The following is a 6,712-nucleotide window of genomic DNA, read 5'->3' as shown; positions in this document are numbered from 1 at the left end:
TAAAAAGTATAATTTAAAAACATTACATTATATATTGACATCATCAATCTCTATTTGCCAATAAACTGCTATAGATGCAGTTTTTACTCTGGATCTTTAGAAAAGCTTGCATTTGTAAATTATTAGTCTTTGGGGGTTGAATAATTTGCAATTGTATGTGTGTGTGTATGTGTTTGTATTTTTTTATTGTTAGTCTGTATATATATTATATATTGTATATTGTATTATTTCTATATATTGTATATTGTATTATTTCACATAACTTATAATTTATATTTTTTTTTTATATATATATATTTTTATTTTGTATTTTTCTTTTTCTTTAGTTTTAGTATTGTTTTAGTTTTTTTTTATTCTTAATATTATGGAATTGGAGTTTTTGTTTTTCGGTGGCTCTTTAATGCATTGCTTTTGCTCCTCTTTTATAAGTCATTTTGGAGAAAAGTAACTGCTAAATACAGAAAAGTAACACCGATACATTTCACACATCCACTTTGACACTTTGGGATGCATATGTGAGAAAAGGAGAGACAGTGTGAAAAAAAGAAGCAAAACAGAAACAGAAGTGGTAAGAAACTTGAGCTGCTTACTTTCCTCAGCAGACAGGTCTGGTGCTGACTCAGTGAGAGTGATTCACGCTCCACTGGGGTTCAGTGCAACAAAAACCAGCGCTCAAACTGCCCGACAAGCATCCAAAACCCATCCCTGACTTCACCACACCAGCTCATACAATATATATCGGTGTCATCTTGGAGAACTTTGTTTTGTTTAGAAAAAGAATGATTTACTCACTATTTGATCTAATATTCTGTAATCCATCAGCAGGGACTTCAGATTACACAGCATCTGTGGCTAGAGAATCTGCAAAACTAGATACAGACACACATTTATACAGGGAGGGAGCTGTCTGAAGGCTGCTAGACTGCACCATAAAATCACAATGGCCATCACACTGAACTGTGGGATACCATTTCTGTCCTGTATTGGCTGTCAGCATGCACTCACATGCTCTCCCACATGCCTGACATAATATCCCACTGAAAGAAAATAGAGATTTTTGTGAACAGTCTAATTTTCAAAACAATTTGCTCCTAAATTGGTTAAAACTAAACGAATGTTACTCTTGAAACGCAGTGTGCCACTGCAAACCATTTTTGTCCGGTGCTATATTTAAAGAAATGATGTAGCAATGTTATCATAAACTGAAATTGTGAACATGAATCAAGGCAAATACCAGTCACAGTCTAAAAAGAGATATCCATGATAACGTTATTGTACAGAAACTAGGGATGCACAGATCCTATACTCAGTATCGGTATCGGCTCCGATACTGCCACTTTCTGCCAGATCGGGATATCGGTCAGACGAGACCGATCCAAATCCGATATTGGGTCTGAAGCTATTCCATTGTTTAATGTGAGGTACAGATGATTATTTATGTAGTTAAATTCACTGCTGCGGCTGTGTGTCATCCACCATTCAGCGTTCAAACTGTTCATAACTATTTGTTACCACTAAATAAAATGTTTTTTTTTTTTTTTTTTTACTAAATGTTTAGATTTTATAAAATTATTGTGAACTCATGATTTTTCTACAGTAACTTTTGTTGCTGATATCGGCCGATACTCAGAATTTTTTGGTACTGGACTGGTTTTGAAAAATTATATTGGTGCATCCCTAACAGAAACAGAAACTCACTAACTCTCACTATTGACTCAACTATGAACTGAGTCAATAGAAAATTGTAATTTTAACTTAAATATAGGTGTTCTAATCCATTGGTTTCCTGTAATTTTGTTTTGAGTATAGGTGTGGGCGCGGGAGCGGATATGCTTTGAGGTGAATAAAGATGCATAAAATGTTCTACTAATAATTTTATATAAAAATATTTTTTCAAAGTTTTAAAAAAATCATATGCTAACAATGCCGATTTCAATTACAATTTCGTTATTTCAAATGTAGGCGCGTTGCGCGTGGCAAGCACGCTTATAATGTAAGAGACGCCGGCGCGACCACAACAGTGCCCAACATCAAATGGCAAACATAATGCAAGCGGAACGAAACTGCTCGTTATTGTGTGGTTGACGGACCGTTTATCAGTTTGGACCAGTGCAGCGCGAGCCGATCGTGATCATACGACGCTGTTACTACACAGCGCTAATAAGAGATCCAGTAAAGAAAGCATTTGAATTTTCCACAGAAGTAATAACATCGCTGCGAGATCTAGAGAGAAACATTCACATTTCTCCGTTATTAACGGATCAAACAGCGCGTGGAAACCAGGAAGAAACATTGTGCCGCGAATGAACTATCCAGTGTCCAGATCTGCAACATTCACTACGGATTTACTGTAGTAACACTAACTGCAACCATGAAAGTTTGGCAGGAATAGTAGGCTATAATGCCTTCAAGTAACATTACGTCGGTTTTATTTTGACATTATGAATACAATTGCTGCCCTCAATTGTTAATCTGAAATAAAATAAACCTTGGTTTATAACTACTACAATATTTAATTTTTTCCAAGAAGCTGTTTTGTTTTATATGCTCATAAGAAGAATTTATTATAGCTCCAGAATTACTCAAAGTAAAAAAATATCACACTTTATTATGTTAGTTTTAATATATAAAAAAAGAAATCAAGGAAATTTCTCTGGTATTTCTTTCTTTTTGCTGTATCAAAAACGTACCGAACCGTACCGTGACACAAGTGTATCGTATCGAACCGAACCGTGAATTTTGTGAACCGTTACACCCCTTATATATATATTAATGCTGGGAAATTTATTTGTTTCATAAATAATAGTTTTTTTTTTTTTAATATATGTGTGTGAACTGTGTATAATTATTTTGTATATAAATACACGCATATGCATGTATTAATTGTAAAATTTTTGCATGTATATACCTGTATATACATTTATACATAATTTATATTATATATAAATATAAATAATTTATATATAAATAAATAAAAAATATTAAATATATACATGCATATGTGTGTATTTATATATACAAAATAATTATACACAGTATACACACATATATATTATGCAAACACAAACTTTTATTTTGGATGCGATTAATTTTTTCCCAGCACTAATATATATATATATATTTTTTTTTATTTGGGGGGGGGGTCATGGATTGTTAAATATGTACATAAGGGGGGCCCCAAGGAAAAAGGTTGGGAACCACTGTTCTAATCGATATATACATGTTTGTTTGTTCATGAGAGTTAAGACAGTTAAACAGTGGTAGTAGCCTTGGCAACAGCATTTTTCCCAATGTTTGGACAATTTCTCTAAAATTAAATTTAAACATGGGACAGTTACATTTTTAAGGCAGGGCTCAGCAATGCGTCAACTAAGCCATGCCCAAATTTAGTCTCTCATCAAGTCCATTTGGTAATAAAAAAGTAATCTTAATGGCTTCACCAAAATCCTTCCATTTAAAAGTAGGATCCACCCAGCATCCATCAGCTACCTGAAGCCTAACAGCATTATGGTACAGTAAAACTGAGTCTGTGCAGGTGAGTGTGTCTGCACGACCTAAACCTTGAGCTACAGCATGCCACATTTCTGTCTTATTCGTCAAGAACACTGCAGGAGCCCGGAGCCATGGGCTCTGAAGCGCTCTGGAGCACAGTCAAAAACTATACGAAGTGGAGAGTGTGATGCTGATATAACATACGGATCCCATGCTGAATTTATGGAGGGAGAGGCCCTTCTAGTGCTTTTCATTATTCCTTTTAAACATCAAAATACCATAATGGAAGCCAAGAAGTGTCTCTTTTTGCTAGAAGCAAAATGTGCAAATATTAAGAAAAGTGGCGTGTTAAGAGAGAGACCCGAAAGAGAGCGTGAAGCTAATCGGGAACATAAAAGAGCAGCATAGTAACACGAATAAAGTAAACTAACCACACAATAGGGGTAAGCCTTTGGTTTCCTCTCAGTTATAAACAGAAAAATTTCAGGAGAACATAATTACTCAATTCCTTCTCTTCAAAGTTAACATGGCACGTTAAAGCCTTTTCCACCTCTTTATTTTTTGAGACCTCTTGGATTACTCCTTTAGTATTAATATGAAGGAAGCCAAGCAGCAGCAGAGAGAGCTCTGGGTTGTCTCTCCCTCCCCCGGTTGAAAAATTACCCTTCAACATTAAGATAATATCATACCGCATCTGATTCATAAATATGTGTTCCATAAAAAACACTGCCAGTGTGAAATACAAATGAGAGAGTAAAAACTCCATGAAATGATTAGGTGAATGGATTCTTTGATGGGGTCTAAAAACCCTGTGATGGAAAACATTGGTGCCACAGTTTAAATGGAGACCCAGCCTGATGCAGCCCAGTCCATGACTCACACATTGAGGCTTGTAAACACACATTTTTCCCTTTTGGTACATGCTCAGTACATGCAAGGATCAATCTAAGGGCATGGAAAAGCATGACCATGTGACACACTAAATGAAACCATTCTTTAATCAGATGTGTGTCAGAGTCTGGCAAAAGGCCACAGAGGTGGCTAGACGGCCCTGGTCTGACAGTTTAACAGTGGTAAAGAGACTATGGGACTGTTTAACCCACAAAACATTACATCTGCCTACCTCTGGGGCCCCACAGTGCCACTCTCACACACTGTAATTTTCCTATACTGGGCTCTGGGGACATCTTTTCATGGGTGGGCCACTTGTCGCTCTTACTTTCTAACACGTTCTTCTTTTTTGTCTTGTCTCGCCTTGGAATTTTTTTGTGTGCATGGGATCATGGGCCACTAATGTCCTCCCCATGAGATAAACCTACGCAGTATTCTAAAATTAATGGAGATAAATGTGACTGTGTACAAGCTATGCATTGTTTTTTCCTAAATATTTATTAACCTTTAGCCATTGGTTGTTTTCATGGTTGGGAATTTAAACCAGCCTCAATGTTACAGACATGCATTTTACCTCAAATCATGCGGCTTGAGGAGAAGTCAGGAAAAATGTAAATAAAATAAAAACAAACAAACAAAAAAACACCAACTGTAGCAAACACCAGGATTGTGCATCATTCAGAATTGAACTGAATGTCTCTTTACACCTAATTCAGTTTCAGAATTTGAACTGAAGTACTGTACTTAAAAGGATACTCCACCCCAAAATAAAAATTTTGTCATTAATCACTTACCCCCATGTCGTTCCAAACTCGTAAAAGCTCCGTTCGTCTTCTGAACACAATTTAAGATATTTTGGATTAAACCGGGAGGTTTGAGACTGTCCCAGTCCATGTCCACACTAATACATTTGAAAACGCATCTTTTTCCTCTCCGTTTTAGCCTTCCGTCCACACTGAGATGGCGTTTTTATCAAGGAAAACGGAGCTTTTTAAAAACGCTCTCCAAAGTGGATAAATTTGAAAACGCCGTTTTCGCGTTGTAGTGTGGATTGTGAAAACGGAGACTTTTGAAAACGATGACGCAAGTTTAGTCATGTGACGCATATTATACCAATAGATATCTGTGTTTATACTGGTATTGTGCACATTATGTGCTATGCACTTTCACACTATTGCTATAGATGTGTTACTTTGTACACTCTTCATATCACAGTCCTGCAAATATGAAAGCAAATTTACGATCGTGAGTTGCGTTATAGATCAGACGTACAATCATGAGTGTGTGCGACCTGGACGCGTCAGTGAATGGTGAATTCTTTTCGTAAATAAAATATATAATATTTCCTGTCAGAAAAACTGCATGAAAACATTTCATGTCTCTTCCATGTGTATAATCTGCAGTGAGCTTTTTTTGAGGCTTTATGCATGCGCAGAAAGCAAATTTAACTTTTTCTGATGTTTCTGTGTGGATGAGACACTTTTGGAAAACACTTGAAAACGCTAGTGTGGACGGAGAGCGTTTTAAAACGAAAACACCATTTTCAAATGTATCCAGATTAATGTAGACGTAGCCCCAGAGACTGCCAAGTAAATAACAGTGTCAAGGTCCATAAAAGGTATGAAAGTCATCATCAGAATACTCCATCTGACATCAGACGTGCAATCTGGGTTATATTAAGCGTCAGGAACACTTTTTGTAAGCGAAGAAAACAAAAATAACGACTTCATTCAACAATTCCTTTGTCAACAGTCTCCTCTGTGTCTCTCCTTATCAACCGTATGCTCTTCTGTATCATCCGCGCCACAAGGATGTGCTGTTTCTACGTGTATTTAGCTTTGATTTGAAAGAAAACAGCGCACCATTGTGGCACAGATGATACAGAAGAGCATACACAGCATACGGTGATATGGAGAGACACAGTGGAGACTGTTGACAAAGGAATTATTGAATAAACTGTTTTCTTCGCTTACAAAGTGTTCCCGTCGCTTCATATAACCCAGATTGCACGTCTGATGGCAGATGGAGTATTCTGACGACGAATTTCATACCTTTTATGGACCTTGACACTGTTATTTATTTGGCAGTCTATGGGACAGTCACAAGCCTCCAGGTTTTCATCCAAAATATCTTAAATTGTGTTCTAAAGATGAACGTAGCTTTTACGGGTTTGGAATGACATGGGGGTAAGTAATTAATGACAAAATTTAAATTTTGGGGTGGAGTATCCCTTTAAAACCCTAGCAACCCCATATCAACATTCTTAATAGTACAGAATACCTAAGCAACAGTATAGCAGCAATGCCCTGGCAATCACCCACAACATTCT

The sequence above is a fragment of the Cyprinus carpio genome, chromosome A4 (genome assembly GCF_018340385.1).
Source record: "Cyprinus carpio isolate SPL01 chromosome A4, ASM1834038v1, whole genome shotgun sequence".
Lineage (NCBI taxonomy): Eukaryota > Metazoa > Chordata > Actinopteri > Cypriniformes > Cyprinidae > Cyprinus > Cyprinus carpio.
Note: the sequence above shows the minus strand (reverse complement) of the source record.